This window comes from Polypterus senegalus, chromosome 2 (genome assembly GCF_016835505.1).
Source record: "Polypterus senegalus isolate Bchr_013 chromosome 2, ASM1683550v1, whole genome shotgun sequence".
NCBI lineage: Eukaryota > Metazoa > Chordata > Cladistia > Polypteriformes > Polypteridae > Polypterus > Polypterus senegalus.
In genome coordinates this window covers 118,355,472-118,372,974 of record NC_053155.1, presented here as the reverse complement: position 1 = coordinate 118,372,974, position 17,503 = coordinate 118,355,472, and positions in this window count along the sequence as shown.

Below are 17,503 nucleotides of genomic sequence, written 5' to 3'. Positions count from 1 at the left end.
GGCTAATGGTTGTTTAATCTGAAAAAAAAATGTACATATGCCTTATGTAACATTTTAGCTTTATTTACATTAGAGAATACAAATCAAGCATGTACAAAAGTACTGTAGTAAAAAAAAAATGCTATATAGTGTATATATCCTATGTACGTAATATACAATAGGTTAGAATCTTGATTTTTCTGAAGTACTGAATGCAAAAACGATAGACTAGATTGCTTATTGGGGATTTTATTCCCAATGTTTCTGATACAGAATTTTTCAAAGTATGCCTGGCCCTGGGCTGTTTGTGTCTTAATGTGTCCATCCAAGGATTGTTTCTGACATTTTGTTTATATGTATTTATTGATTTATTTATGCTAACTTAAGTTTATCCTTCGAGTTTTCTGATCTGGCTGTGTGAATCAATGTTTTCGCCTTGTGTCTTGCATTTATGTCTGCATGTTATGCAAAAGGTTTCTCTTGTTTCTAATTTAGGTTGTTCACATAGAGTAAAGGAGGCAGTGTGGATATGCAAAACAAAACAAAACAAAAAGAAGTCTGTGTCACTTTCCAGTGCTATTTTGCAGAGATTTCTTTACATGCCAATATTACTACATGAAAGGACTACTGTGGTTTGAGCAACATTCTAAACAATTCAAGAAAGCAGGTCAATAGGTACAATTCTAAAAACTCACTTTCTTTGTTTACACAAATAAAGAAAGCAACTGCCAATTGATAATGACTATGATTTCTATTATACTTTTTATATGGCATTTCATAAGGAAGGGTTTATTATGAATAGGGAATTTTAATTAGATTCTTGTTTTTTGGTGACATATTTTCTATACACATGAGCAATATTATGCTAAGGAGCACAAAATAAATGTATACATTTGGTAATCTGCAGCATTTATATTATGGAGAAGGATTCAAAGAGAGTAGTGAATGATGTGTGTGTCTATTATATTTGCAAGTTTGTTTTATAGATAAATATTATTTAATCAAAAATGTATTTTACTTTTTAATCTTCATTTCAAAATGAGATAATTCTGCCAGACATCATCATTTGTGGAGATGCAGATTTATTAACAAGATATCTTAACTCTGTTCTGCACTAGACATGTAAAATTGCAAATAGTATTAATAGATGTAATTAAATGTGTTTCTGAAGAAGAAACCATTGATAAGCAGACCTTTACAGAAAAGCACTTCTTATGATCACTGATAAGTAGGAACACTTTTTTATTTTCACTGTAATAAGAAAATGATCACCTCACAGGTTGTTGAGAACTTACCAAATATTAACGTGTATAAAGGTGAACAGCTTCTCACAACTTCCATCCATTCATTATCCAACCCCCTATACCCTAACTACAGGGTCACGGGGGTCTGCTGGAGCCAATCACAGTCAACACAGGGCGCAAGGCAGGAAACAAACCACAGGCAGGGCACCAGCCCACCGCAGGGCACACACACGCACACCAAGCACACACTGGGGACACTTTAAAATCACCAATCCACCTAACCTGCATGTCTTTGGACTGTGGGAGGAAACCGGATTACCCGGAGGAAACCCACGCAGACACGGGGAGAACATGCAAACTCCACGCAGAGAGGACCTGGAAAGTGAACCCGGGTCTCCTAACTGCGAGGCAGCAGCGCTACCACTGCACCACCGTGCTGCCCTTCTCACAACTTTTATGATCCAATTAGTCATTAATCCTTTTGTAACCTACTGTGCACTCCTATTAGCAATTCAATTATTAATTTTGAAATGCAACTTTTTCATCAGAAATATAAAAGTATATATGCTGCAGTTTACAATGTATGTATACAGTATGTTATAATAATTAGACCTGAAAAAGGACTGGGGTACCGGTATAGCCTTGTTCATTAGCTATAGTTAGGCTAAAAAGGAAGGGTGGTAAGGCAAAATAAACGCCAATGGTATCTTCCACAATCTCCTGCTGCCAGACAGACAAATGACACTCATTTTTTGCATTGTGAGCTGAGGGTGCAGTTAAAAGTTTAGAATCTTCTTCCAGATTTCTATTTTCAGGAAATGATAATGGATAGGAGCGGTGCTACCGCCAACACTTTCCTGGTATACCCTTAAAATCCACCCTGTAAGAGATATTAGCATACCTACACATGTGACAATACATTTTTTGTAATTGTACCTAATTAAAATTAACTCAAACATACTAATAATGAAGCACTGCTGCCTCGGAGTTAGGAGACCCGAGTTCACATCCCGGGTCCTCCCTGCGTAGATTTTGCATGCTCTCCCCGTTCTCCTCTGGGAGCTCCGGTTTCCTCCCACAGTCCAAAGACATGCAGGTTAGGTGCATTGGCGATTCTAAATTGTCCCTAGTGTGTGCTTGGTGTGTGTGTGTGTGCCCTGTGGTGGGCTGGCGCCCTGCCCGGGGTTTGTTTCCTGCCTTGTGCCCTGTGTTTGAATGGAATTTGGCTCCATCAGACCCCCGTCACCCTGTAGTCGGGATATAGTGGGTTGGATAATGGATGGATGGATACTAATAATGATTTTTTTAACCTGCATTGCATTAAGGCACATGCCAATTAAGTTATAATATATAAAAAGCTTTATATACACACCTTTGCAGATTATCTCTTAAGAGCAACAAAGACGAATAGTTTACATTAGGTCAACTAATTCTTGCTTGTAGCTCCAATAAAAGTGACCACAAGAAGTCAGTCTCAATGTTAGTTTGTCAAGCAGGTCCATATGAACCCAACAAAGCTCTATTCCAGACAGTATACTTTGCATTTATGACTCGCTAGAACAGTACACTTCCATTCATCTACCATTTTTTGCAAAGACTTTTAACAAATGCTCCATAAAGTGAAAAAAAAAAATCATACTTTATCATGAATATTAATGCTATATCTGTATAGTGCATTTTTAAACAAACAATAAGGCAAAAATTGACTAAAAAGGCTTAAAATGCACCAAAGTATCTTAAGTTATAATAGAGAGAATTAAAAAATAATTTAAGGTATCTGAAGTTGTAATGGCGTCTTCCACACCAAGAAGAGAGGCTAGTAAGTCTGACATACAGTAACGGATGCTGGCGCTCAGACTGCAGAATTAAGAATAAACATCTCACATCAGATGAACGATGATTAACAGGAAAAAAGAATTTGTGGAGCAGAGAGGAAACGTTCAACATTACTTAAAGCTGGTTAGGCTGTAATTCATTTCTTATTGTTAACCAATGAATGTTTCAAAGCATTGGGATAAAATGTTGTAGTACTGTACTCCAATTAAGAAGTTATGAGTGCACGATCTTAACTTAAATCTGAGCGTATGAAAGAATGATGCTTTATCATCCACAGTCCTATAAAAGAGTGCAGTTAAAACTTACTGCCAAGTTCCTGACAACACTGGTGGATTGTCACAGTTTAATTATCCTGCTCCATAACAATTTCTTCAATGTCATTATTTGCAGCTTTTTTTTCCTACAACAAAACATTTAGTTCTATTAAGTCATTTCAATTTCTTCTTAGTCACCTCCATTTATCAGTCCATTTATAAGCACTTCCATGAATAGGATATCGAATCGGATGTCATGGGGCAGCCCCTGGATGGAGAGTTACCCATTGTGAAAACCTAAGAGTTGCATCTCTACTATTTGCAAATAATGTCATCCTCTTTGCCTCATCAGGTTGTGATCTCCAGGGGGCACTGGGCTGGTTCACAATTCAGTATGTATAAGGTTGGGATATGAACCAAAAGTTCTAAATATTAGTTTATGATTCTCTTATGGAGAGAACTGTTTTCTTCTCTTCAGGTAGGGAGAGGGCAGCTACCCAAAATGGAGTCCAAGTACCTCAGGATCTTAGTCATAATTGATGGTGGAAGTGATTGTGGGATTGACCAAAGAATTAGTGTTGTTTTATTGACTGGGCCACAGTAGTGAAGAGGAAGCCTAGTACTTGAGCAAAGTTTTTAATTTAAAAGTCGGTCTACATCCTCATCTCCATCCTCATCTACAGTCACAAGCACTGGACAATGACCGAAAGACTGAGATTGCAAGTGGCAGCTCAAATGATGTTGTATTACCGAGGGTTTCTAGGCTCACTCTCCATAACAGGGTGAGAAACTCAGAGAAAAAGCCAATCCGCTGGACGGATTATACTGCATCTCCCAAATAGCCTCCAGACATCTGTGAATTTCCCAGGAAAACCTGAAAGAAATAGCTGAGGAGTGTATGGCCTGGTCTGACTTCTCCAACATGTTGCTACTAAGACCCTCAAATAAATGAAAGTGAAGTGAGGTTACAAAATAACATAAAACAATAAGTAGTTAGTTCAAAAACACAACACAATTCGTACATACAGGAATATACTGTATCTGGTTTCACCATGGATAAAAAAATATATATTCTAATTTGGAGTACATGAATTTTCAGTTGCAAAAAAGTATTGTGGCATATTTTACAAGCAGAAATGTTTGACTAAAAATATACAAAGAAACAGAATGGTAAAGTCAGACAGTAAGATACTTCTGTCAGGATTGCATTTTCTGGATTGTATTTGTACTCCCATCTAGAAAACACAAAAGAGATTTTTTTTTATGTGAAGAAACAAGACAACACTGCACTGTCCAAAAGCTTTCCAGTGGTTCAGGTCATTGAGAACAGCGTTGACAAATACCTGCAAAATTTGGAAACACTTTTGAGTTGTTCTTTTGGCTGAATAAACATATTTTTGATGTTTCAATCCGTGTGAACCGAGTGTGCCATTAGGCATCCCAATCGCATCATTTGTTGTTGTTCTCTTATGAGAGGACTTACTTGTTTTCTTTCATCAGTGTCACATACCCACAAACTTTAGAGTTGCCATTTTTTTTAACTTTCTTTCACTGACAACGCATTATGATAGTAATTTGAGGGCCATTGTTTCAAATGCGTATAACTTAAAAATAATTTTTAAAGCTTTCTCAGGAGGCAGAAACCTGCTGCCATCACAAGTTGTGCTGTTTGATTTTGGAACAAAAATACCAAATTAAAATAAATAATATAAATATATTTGATAATATATAATGCTAAGCGTTTAATAAAAGTAGAATTTCTTTTGTATATTTCTTATATTTTTGTTATTCTATTTTTCCTACGGAGTGGCCCTAAATTTGATATTCAGATATGTATTGTATATACTGAATGTTTGATTTTTAAAAGTATAGCAGGTAGATTTACCAGTTTCTAAGGACCAGAAATTGCCTTCAATTTGAACATTTGTATAAATAGCTCTCTCATCATTCCAAGAACTCTTTTAAATTAATCCGTACATAGACACATGGACTTGAATGGTCTTTTCTTCTATTATGTACTAACTGTTTTGCACAAGTGTCCAGCCTTAAGTCATATTTTCGACTCAAGTGATGCCCACAGGCAAGCAGTCTTCTTTTGCAACAAAAACAAAACACATCTAACAACATGTAGATGAACTGTTAGAAATACTAAAATTAGCCATTGTTTGGAGGGGATATTACACCTTCAGTAAATTCGGAATTGTATTTGTCTATAATGCATGTATAAGACAAATCGGATAGGGACGCTTGCTGGCCTGAATGGGGCGTCCTCATCAAATTCAATCTAATCTTCTAAAACTCCTACATAAAACAATACATTAACATGTGCAGCAATGTAAAGTGCAAAAATGTTTCAGCCATTCATTTTCTAACCTGTAGCACACACACTAACATTTGTACAACAAGTCAGTGATTGCTCTATTGTGTGACACTCTCTTGTCATTGAAGTCACAGCACCTAACAGCTGTGACCCAGACTGAAGATAATCATCCAGCCACCCATTTTGTGAACTCACTTGATCCAAGTAACTGTCAAATTGAGCTGGCTTACTTTCGCCAGCATCAGCAGCTGGTATTGGATGTGGCATCAGTCCATTGCAGGGCACAGTCACAAACCAACTTTTTAAAGTTACCAATCAAGTTGATGTGCCCCACTTTAGGATTGGAGTGAGCAGAATGCACAAAAAATCCTGTAATTTTCATCATTGAGTGTGACACCTTTAATATTGAGCTAGAAAGAAGTTCCTTACGGTGTTCATCTACTGTATGTAGATCTTTCAGAGGATTATGTCACGTTAAGGTACTCAACTCTTAAACTCTGTGTATCCTGTCAAATACTGATCTTTATATTCCAGTAATTTTCCAGAATTTCTTTTTACTTTTTTAGACCAATGCCTTAAAGCATTGACATTTTTGTACACTTAGAGCATTGCTTCCTTAATAATGAAATGACTAACTAAAAAGATTACAATATGCAAGCTTTCAAGGCAACTCAGTCCCCTTCTTCAGGTAAGGTGAAAAAATGAGACTACAATAACAATCTCTATTTATAATCTTCATTTGGATCTTGATCTTTGTTTGTCCGCGAATGAATTAGAAGAAGCAGCAATAGATGGCAGTAGAGCGACAGCTAAAACCTAGGCATTGCATTAAGAATCTCCTCCAGGCTTATACTACTGAAGACTGTAGTACTCCAGTCACACCTCAAAATGCAGACATTCCAACTAAACAAATTGTTGTGCTTTAAATTAACTAAAGAGATCTTCATTTAGATCTTGATCTTTGTCCGCGAATTCAATGCATGCGTAGACCACCTTCCAGTTTAGTACGTTGTTGTTACTCACGGATGTCAACAATGTGCCGGAATAACGAAAGGGGTGGTGGACAGTGTTACGCTGGTTAGCTCCTGAGGCCTGGTTAGAGAATGAGATTGCCGAAGATAAAAGGTACGTGCCTACGTAACATATGAATGAAAGAAAGACAGTGGGTAAAATGAATGACAACGTAACAGCACGTTTCGGAAATTATTATTGTTACATTGTAGCTGGCAAGTGCTGCGCGTCTCACAGTTGTACATGCTCACATGTCAATGAAGTGATCTCTGTTTTTACTTTAAAGAGCCTGGATACCTATGTGTCCCCCTTTAATAACCATTGCTCCGTGTATATTGCCTTACTCTTTGGATTGCCACAAAGCAACCTGCGAGATTGGAGAAAGGATGAGAAGACATTGTGAGAGGAAACGATAGCGTCGTGAAAACGAGACGGACTGTGAACGGACAGAAGCAGAAATGCTCCTACACCACCACATAATTACTATTCGCACAGTGATTACGAGTAGGCCGTTCCTATCGAATCAAGGGTTTTCTTTTGTAATTTTGTTTCCCTTATAAAAAATCATAATGCTGTGCAACGAAGGGCCCAGTTCACGACTGGCAGCCGCGTTTAAACAGGGAGCCCTTCACAGACAACTTTAATACGTGCAACGTAGTTGGGCGCACATGGCTAGTAATAATATAACTATAGTTTAATTTTTCACAATTCTTCCCATGGAAGGCTGGCAGGGACGCGGGACAAAACAATTGAAGTGAAAATTGCCTTGGAATGGTGTAGTTTCCTAAAATATGCACCCAGGATTGGCACCATAACAAATTTAACAGAAATGTGTTGGGTTTTCATGAGGTGAAAAGGTGATGTGTAATTAAAATTAACATAAACCCTCCAGTATTTTCAATGTTAAACAAATATGCCTATAAGTACATGCGCAACACATTAGAACAAACAGATGAACTTCATTCTGCACAATGTAACACTGGTACTTAACAAACCCAAAGGCAAGCAGAGGCTGTGTCTATCAAACATATGTAAGCCAACATACCAAAAACCCAAAAAACTGCACTGAATATACTGTTCAGCAAAACACAATATCATGAAATAAAAATTTAAAAAATCAAAAACATATATAGGCATAAAAACTCAATGACTTCACTGCAGGGCATTTTGGGAAAAAATTGTCAGATAAAGATAAAGTCATTAAGTGGTGAGAAAACGGAATATTTGGGGACAGGCAAAGTAAAATATTAATTCATCAATTGTATTTAGAGGCTTGAACAAGAAACAAGAGTTCTTAAATAGAAACAAGGTCAAAATCCGGGGAAAACAATGTTTTCTAACTGGCACTAGGCATGTGTTAACAGATCTTAAATCAGCCCAGAGATACATAATTGTGCCAGGTAATGATGAAACCACACTCTGTAAGCAACCATGTAGCCATGAGTCTTGGCAGCCAAAATAACCTGGCAACCTCTGCAGCAAACAAAATGTTAGCTATTAGACCACTGACCTCACCATTAGAAGAGTTGAGCTAAATAAGACTTCCCAAGACCTCACCTCCCTTTTATGTTTACATTTTTTGTCAAATGGTGATTTTTATTTAGCTCATTTTCATTATGCAATGTGTTATCATATGAAATATAGGCATTAATAATGTATACACATAAACAGTATAGAAATATATTTTTAAGAATTTGTGTTGGGGAGGAAGACCCCCACAGGCCTTCAGTGGTGCTGACTGTGTACATATTCAAATCATGTTCAGCGTTTGCTTTTTCCTTAGAATTATGTTTACTTTTTATTTTATTTTGTGTTGATGTGTGATAATCCAATGAGGCTAAAAAGGGAATGAAGTTTGTGGTTTCTTGTTTTCTTAGGAACAGCTTCATTCAAGGCTTTCAGATCCTACTGCTGTTAGTCTTCTTTCAGATTATTATTTGGGATGGCACCATTAAGAGATTTATGGGAAAATACAACTCGAGATAGATTTGAATTTTAAAACAACAGTGCCGACTCACACATACTGTAACCTCAAATTGACAGCAGATTCCTAATAAGATTTTCAAGCAAGTCAATTATTAACAAAATTGTAATATTTAATTCCATCCTTCCACCCTTTTTCTATGGTGGTTTTCTTAGTACAGAAATAATAATAATGAATAGCAGAACGGGTTTTTGTCACATTTTGTGATCAAATGTATTGTTAAGAGTATCATTTCTTCATCCATCCATTTAGAAGTCTGTTAAATCTTATAGCACATCATTGCCATTCTCCCTGCTGTAAAGACAGTCAACACCAGGCTACTAAGACTTCACCATTTTCCTTGCTGCGGGTTAAATCAACAAACTGGTTGATGGAGGATAGTTAAAATAATAATACATTTTATTCATTTTCAAGTGACTAAGGACAAGTCAGAAGAAAAAATATTGGTGCAAATCTTCCAAAAATAGATCCTCTTTATCAAAATACTGAAAGTTACACATGAAAGTGGTACAGCTAAAATGTAATATGTTTAGGTGGATGGTTGCTTATTTTATCAAAGGTGACAAAAGAATTTTATTGAGATGCAGAAATAAAAATCAATACAAATAGGAATATATATTTTATCAATACATAAAAACTTAATTTAATTTGTCTCATACAAAACATAAGGGCATCCATTTTTGTGAAAATGTAATCCCAAATATTGATTCTTCAGTCTCCAATGCAGGTTTTCTTGAGCTGATGTGGTAATAAAACCCACACAGCTGAAGAAGCAGTGAAAACTGAGATGTGTAGTATTGTGTTTAAAGAATTTAACACTAAACAATTATATATCATGTAGCATTTGATGCCATTGTCTCCCACACATAAATTTAAAGGATTGATTAATGCCTTCCTATCAACTCTATAATTGGAAGAATGTTCCAGAAATCATAGATCATAATTAAGATGCGATTTACATTTTCAGACTTAAGAATTTTATGACACAGTAGTGTAGTGGTTAGCACTACTCATTCACTGGTTCTTGGATGACAAGATAACACATTCTCTTTGTGTCGTTTTCACTGTGTACTCTGGCCTACACACCTATTTGTAGAACACACGTACGAGAAGTTACATGATGACTCAAACTATTCTGCAGATGTGTTTGTCATACATGGACTTGCATTCGATCCAAGGCTGGTTTCTGCCTTGCACCTGATGACGACAGAACAGGCTCTGGCACTCCACAAGCCTCAAATGAATTAAATGAATTTAGAAAACAGACAGATGAATGGAAAACTTGGTACAGAAGCCAAAAACACATACATTGCTATAAGTAGGGTTGACTGTCACTCCTCTGATGTGTTTGTTAATCTGGAACTGACTAAATGTGTGTGGTGTACAACAGATGTCTCCTGAAAATGTGCAAGACTTCTAGTGGTATTCATGCCAGATGCTATATAGTGGTAGTGGTGCCAGTTTCAGTTTTAACCGTTCAGTGTTACCATTCGTGTATTACATGCATTTTAACTATAACATATTACAAGTATATAGCTGATTGTAATGATAATACAGAACTAAGGTGAACATGCGATAGCGTAAATGTAAAGTTCTCAAAAATATTTTAGCAAATCTAAACATAACTTAATGGATTACTTAACTCCACAATCCTTTCAGGAATTTGTTTGTTTTATTTTCTGCTTTAAAGGATACTCCACCTAAAAATAACATTTTTTGTATTTTTGGCGGAGAAAATATTTAATCTCATGTTTTCATGGACTGCGGTGGGCTGGCGCCCTGCCTGGGGTTTGTTTCGTGCCTTGCACCCTGTGTTGGCTGGGATTGGCTTCAGCAGACCGCCATGACCCTGTAGTTACGATATAGCGGGTTGGATAATGGATGGATGGATGGATGTTTTCATGGAAACCAGAAATAACACACCATCTGGTGGCAAACAATACATCAACATCCATGAAAAAAAATCTCACATTAGTTGTGTCACATAATCCACACATTCAATTATCGTATGTTCACAATGTATGCATTTTTACAAACATTTGTCAAATAAATGCTTCTGGAAAAACAGAGCATTGTACGCAGAGGAAACATGTTCACATTGGATTGAGGTTTTGAGATGAAGACCCACCTCTTCCCCTCATTCATTGGTGAAGAGTCCCATTTTCAATTCAAAAGGAAAACAAATAACACTTTATGTACCCAACACAGGCCAGTATCTATCAACAAACCAGCACCGCTACATTTTCTTTACAAACAAGATGTAGACACAAGACACAGGTACCTCTCTGCTCATCACAATCTTATATTCCACGCTGTGTCTCTCTTGAAACTGCTTTCCCTCTTTTTCAACTTTACTTGGATTATGCAGTGGGAAAGGGAAGCTACCAGCAGCCATTGACTAAAACTAGCATTGAGAGGAAAAAAAGTACAGGACATAAAGTAAAGGGAGATTGGCAGTCTGGACATAGACGAGAATTTTTGGCTAATGCAAAGTGCGACCATTTACACCTGCATTAATGTGTGTTGCGATTGAATGGCACTTCATCACATTACACATTCTGGTGACGGATCATACCAACTACAGTCAAGGTTGGTCAGAAGTGGACTGCGTTCATATTTAACAGAAGGCAAATGCAAATGTTGTCAGGTAGGGTGGAGGCAACAGTCAAGTAAGCCACAGATTGGTAAGTCTGACATCTGTGCAGCTTTAAAACGTGAATGGAGTGGCAGAAGCTGCCTGTGTCGAGCTGCATCTTCTTCATTTAACATCATGCTAAAACACTGAAGTCCTTTATGGCACCGTGGCCTGTCTCATTGTTTTCATTTTTTCTTGTTGGGTCATTACAAGTGTCCAGTTTCCATTTACAAATGGATACAATCTATAAACTAAGAAAATAACAAAATTACTCATCACTTTGAGGTGAATGTAAAGTGTTTTAAATATTGATAAAGCAAATTACTTTAAAAAGGTCCAATGGCCCCGAGTCTGACACTCCTCAGCTAGAGTTTACCTTACTAGCAAGAAGCGTATTCTCATTGTGGCTGCTGGCTATTTCTAGGACATAGTAGCAAACCAGCATTCAGAAGTAGCAAAAAGCTTCGACCGAGCTGTGATGGTCATTGAGTGGCAGAATTCTTTACCCAATTCTTACCATATTTACGAAGGTGAAAAATACTTTTATAACCTTAAATCAAAATGGCAAAGAAATAATATAACCTAGTTAAAATTGTTAGTAGACGTCAGAGAGCCATCCCTTTGAGACCAAGTTAAGATGAGTCAAGCGAACAAGGCTCACGTTTAAATAAAATCATTGATCTCATGCAGCAGATGGCAAAGATGGAGACCGCCAGGAATGCATTAATGTTCGTGCGTGTTCGTTTTTGTTCAGTTGTTGAAATTTTTATCTAGTTATTTGTGCTGTTTACTTTTGTGATATCATTGAGGCACCATTTTGTTTGCTCTTTTAATGTGGCTGTTGTCATTTTGTGTATGGTTTAACACGCCATCACCATGTGTGCCCGTTGCTGGTAACGTGTGTGGTGCATGATGACATCACATCGCTGCATAAAAGATCTGGTAAAATCAAGGGGGTGTCTGAAATATGGAATATCTCAAAGCATACGTCTCAGTAAAAAAGTTGTCCAGTAGCTCTTTAAAAAAAGAAAAGAATTACTTATGGCTTTGTTAGGCATTGGTTTGTTTTGGCTTACAATTTCGACTTTAGTGATTCGTTTTGTTGATTTCAATATGCTCTAACCTTTATCTAACTTCTAACAATCCTTGGGAATCTACGTTAACTGACTACCACTCCATTAAATTAAAAGTCTATTTGGAAACGCTTCTGTCCAACATTAATTTAACAGACCTGCTGCAAAGCCTCTTTGAATATATTGGTGCACCTAATACAAAACATATATAAAAGAGCAAAATATAATGTATTTTAAATAATAATGTTTTAAAAAATAAAATGGAATACTGGAGAAAAAGGGTTCAAATGCCAGTAGATGCTGCCACAGTCTTTAGTTCTTCCTTTAACCCTTGCTCAGTGCTTAAAAGTTAATCCCCCTTCTTAGTACAAGTATGGATTTTTGTTCTCATGGCTGAGGCGTATTTCAGGTTCAGTGTGCTCCTACTTCCCACTCAGTCACTCCTATACGTACTACAAGCTGTGACTCCAGGCTTAAAGCAGAACAACCCAGATGACCATACAGCATCAGAGGTGACATTTTTTGCTAGGGAAATAACAGCACAACAAATGAGCATCGCCAGTTTTTGCATAGCCACTGGCAGTAGCAAAGAGCTGCACTAGAAGTTCAGACTTGACCTACCATGCAGGGCATGACATGCACTGTGACCCAACTCTTTAGGATACTACTGACCAGCAGGCATAGCCATACCACCTGCACTTCAGAACAGGTAACCCTCCTGAAGCTAAGCATGTTTAGGCCCAGCCAGTACTTGGATGGAAACCAATCGGGAAAGCTTGAGTTACTTCAGGAAGAGGTTTTGGTGAGGGCATCTCAGGGAGCTCACTCTATGGTCTGTGTTTGGATCCCAATGCCCCAGTGCAGTGACGGAGACACTGTGATTTAAAAATTGTCACCGTCCTTCAGATGAGGTCCTCATTCTCTGTGGTCATAAAAGCTTCCTGGGCATCTTTTGAAAAGAGTAGGGTGTACACTGATACCCTGGATTAATTGCCCACCTTGATCTTGATCATTTTGGCCCCCAAATCAACCCCTGTCTCTACTACCAACGAATAGCTAATGTCTGATGAGTGTATAGGTCCAAATATGGCTGTCTTCGCGTCATCAAGGTTGATACTACACAATGGTGGTGGCAGTGTTTCCCCACTGTCTACTACATGTAAAGTGGTTTGAGAAGGTTAGTAAGTGCTATTTAAATGTAACTTTCAAGGAGAATTCGGAGAACAATGAGCTCTAAACAAATGTGGCAAAATAGGCCTATTCATGAAAAAAAGAAGAACACCTGATTAATCTGAAGAAATAACCATACAATTGTTATTCCAAACATAAGGAAAGGCCTGTTTGGAGAAAGCCTTCTGAAAAAGTCTATTTGATCTTTCACCAAAACCCAAAAATGCTCCCAAAAGTTGCAGTCGTTATTCCAGTAAGCTAAAGTCTAAATATTGAAGAATCAAACCGTAAATGCTAATAAAGGACACAAAGTTTTGTTTTATCTGCAAACTCAAATACTAAGAAGTGAACTTTAAACCATTGCCGTAATGAGTTACAGGTAAAAATCTCCAAAAATCACTAATGAGAAGTCACTGCACTGCAGCACCAAAAACACAAAATAGTATTGGCTTCAGGAAAGAAACAAAACTTATTTAAAACAGCATTCCTAACTAAAAAGTAATGCAAGAAAGGATTCTGTAAATTTTCAGAAATCCATTTAGTGCAGAGCACCAAGTAATCCTCCCGATCAAATGGTTTAGCAAAACACTGCACTGTTTTAGAAATAACTTTGTGATACTGCTGAAGGACGGTAAATATCCCTGCCCCACCACCTGGCAAAGAGAGTGGCTGAGAAAAAGCTGTGTCAAAAGTCATTGTTATAAAAAGGCCATAAGAATCAGCACAAAAATTAATACAGAATAACAGCCATCCACCAGACAGGGTACTGGGAGGCACGAGGCATTCTGAAGGGCGAGGCCAGCAGCACAAAAAACACAGCAAGACAGATACGAGGTGGATTAAAGCCTGCATTTTAACTATTTGTGCCTCCCGTAGGAGTAAAGTGTAGATTGCTGCTTTGTCTGTTCATATGAAGCGTTCCCTCTGAAAATACAGTAGGTCTTTGACAAGAGGTCTGCACACAGGCTGTGATGGCACGGGAAGAAGAAAACTAAATGACACATGGCAAGCAAGGTACATTGTGATCTGTTTGAATCAGTTTCTGGGAGGCTGATTTCATCTTCAGTTAATGCATGGCTAGCTAACTTGTGCTTAATTTCAAGTACATGGAAGACATTTAAAAGTATTAACGTTATGGTCTGGAGTTTATTTCTTAATTTTTTACAATTTCGTTTTGGCTTCTAAAGACAATTGAAACGTTACTTTTTGGGTGAAGGAATCCACAATTTATATGTTTTAATAGTTCTTAAAAGTAAATGCATTCTCCCCATGGCTTTCTTGTGTTCATTATAGGCACCGCTGTCTTGGGCATCCATCATTAGGGATGTGTTCATGACTTGCTGGGCGATTTCTCCTGAAATTGACATCGTCAGGGTGATCACTCATAAACTGGCAGCATGGAGCATTTATCGTCCAGTTTGTTGATATAACCTAAAACCTGATGTTTTGGTTTAAACAGTTCAAAAAATTCAGTTTTTTATCTCTATTCTGTCCCTCAATTAACATTTCTACTTAATGTTTTGACTTTGGCATTCTCACTGCAATTCTCCATTTTTCCCTCATGTCCCAGGCAGTGCTACTAAATCTTGTCTCATTGGTTTTGACCTTGGCTAGTTATTTTTTATGACCCATCTTCTGATTCCATCTCTATTTAAAAATGACTGATGTTTTGTCAAGTCAGTGCAGTTGAGGTAAACAGAAAACAAGTCATACAGCCATCGCAAACCACTCGTTCTGATGAAGAAACAGGTAGGAGCCATTCGGCAAGTATCTCAGGGTTAAAGAATGATATTAGTTCTAATTTGATAAGATGGCTCTTCATATTGCAGTGACCACACTGAGTGCAGCCTTTGACTCTATTTGTCACACTACTCAATAGATTATCTTCGATTGGCATTACCCACACTCCACTAGATTGGTTCAGATCCTACCTCTCAGGCCGCACTCAGTTTGTTCAGCTTAAAACTTTCACATCCCAACCCACCGCTGTTACTTCAGGTGTGCCCCAGGGCTCTGTCCTGGGGCCCCTCCTTTTCATTATTTACCTCCTTCCCCTTGGCAGTATCTTTCGTAAACGTAACATTAGCTTCCACTGTTATGCTGATGACACCAAGCTCTATCTCACTAGCAAACCCGTTGTTTCCTTTCCACCCTCCTCACTTATTGATTGCATAGCAGAAATCAAATCCTGGTTTTCTTCAAATTTTCATTAAATTCATAGTGACAAAACTGAGGTTCTCCTCATTGGTACAAAATCAACATTATCCAAAACTGATCATTTTTCCTTACTTATTGATAATTCCTCTGTTTTCCCTTCCCCATAGGTTAAGAGTCAGTACTTTATCCTTTCAGTCCCACACCAATAACTTCTCCCTGTCTACATATTTCCACTTACGTAACATTAATTGTATTCGCCCTCCTTCACTCCCCACACCACTGCTGTCCTTGTTCATAGCCTTGTCACTTCTCAACTGGATTATTGCAACTCCCTTTTCTTTGGTCTTTCTCCCAAATCTCTTTATAAGCTTTAGCTGGTCCAGAATTCAGCTGCCCGCATCATTACTAGAACTCCCTCTATTCACCATATCACTCCCGTCTTGCTGCAGCTTCACTGGCTTCCAGTTAAGTTCCGCATTCAATTCAAAATTCTTCTGTTAAATTTTAAAGGCTATCCACACCCTTGCCCCTCCATATCTGTCTGACCTCCTCTATGTTGCCATCCACTCCCGTATCCTTAGATCTTCTTCCTCCATCCACTTGACTGTCTCCTTCATCCATCTTACCACTATGGGGAGCAGAGGATTCAGTTGCTCTGCTCCCCAGCTCTGGAACTCACTACCACCTGAACTTAGAAATATTAAATCATTTTCACTTTTCATATCTAATTTGTTTAAGACTGCTTTTTCTCTTTGACTACAATTACTCTGATTTTAATTTTTGTATTTCAGTTTTGTTTATAATGTGTGTTTTATCTATTGTTCGGTGGCCTTGAGTGTTTAGAGAGGCGCCTATAAATAAATAAATAAAGTGTATTATTATTATTATTAGAGTGTGCATCATTTCTGGCCTGTTGATTATATCTACATGCCAACTAACTTAGAATGAACGTGTTTCACATCACCAGGCCACACTTCATTGGCATTTCCTCTTGTCTATTCATTTGCTCCTACATTTGTTGCATTGTGTTTCTGTTCAAGTCAATGCTATTAAACATTCTTCAGTTTCTCGATTTCCTTTAAGCAGTATAGTTGATACCAGAGAACAGTGCTGAAGCTAAAATTGCATGAATTCAAGCCTCCACAACTTAAAGGAAGTTCAGTATTTTTCATGCCAAAGTTATTTCTTCACAAACATGGTATATCTGCATTTGTTCCAAAGTCCAGCATGAACTATAAGTTTTAAAAAATATCTTGCAGTAGAGGCAATGGGGCATAAAAGCACCGGAAAATAAAAGTCTAAAACTTATTGAAAACATCCTCTTTCAGATTGATAAAACATACCTTCTGTGTTTCAGATGCATGTTTGTGACAAAGAAAGAGATTTAGAAATAATCATTTTATTCCATATTACTGGCAATATTTTTCTTGAGGTAAGAAAACCTTTTCTATTTGCTTGTGTAATTTCTCACATTAATACAGAACAACATTTATTTATATAAAATTAGGCAATACTAATTAACATAGAATAAAAGTAAGGTCCTGGAGGACAGAAAAAAAACAAAAAAAATAAAAACTCCAGATGGCTGGAGAAAAAAATAAAATCTGCAGGGGTTCCAAGGCCACAAGACCACCCAGCCCCCTTTAGGCATTCTAGCTACCATAAATGATCTCAATCAGTCCTCATGGTTTTCAGGCTTCCCTTGGAAGAATTAGACGATGATGGTCATGTAGACCTCTGGCCTTTAATCCATCAATGTGGGGAAAGCACAATCATGTGTGATGAAAAGTTTCCTGTGATTTGGTCTCTTGAGAGGAAACCACCCATCCCGATTAAATGG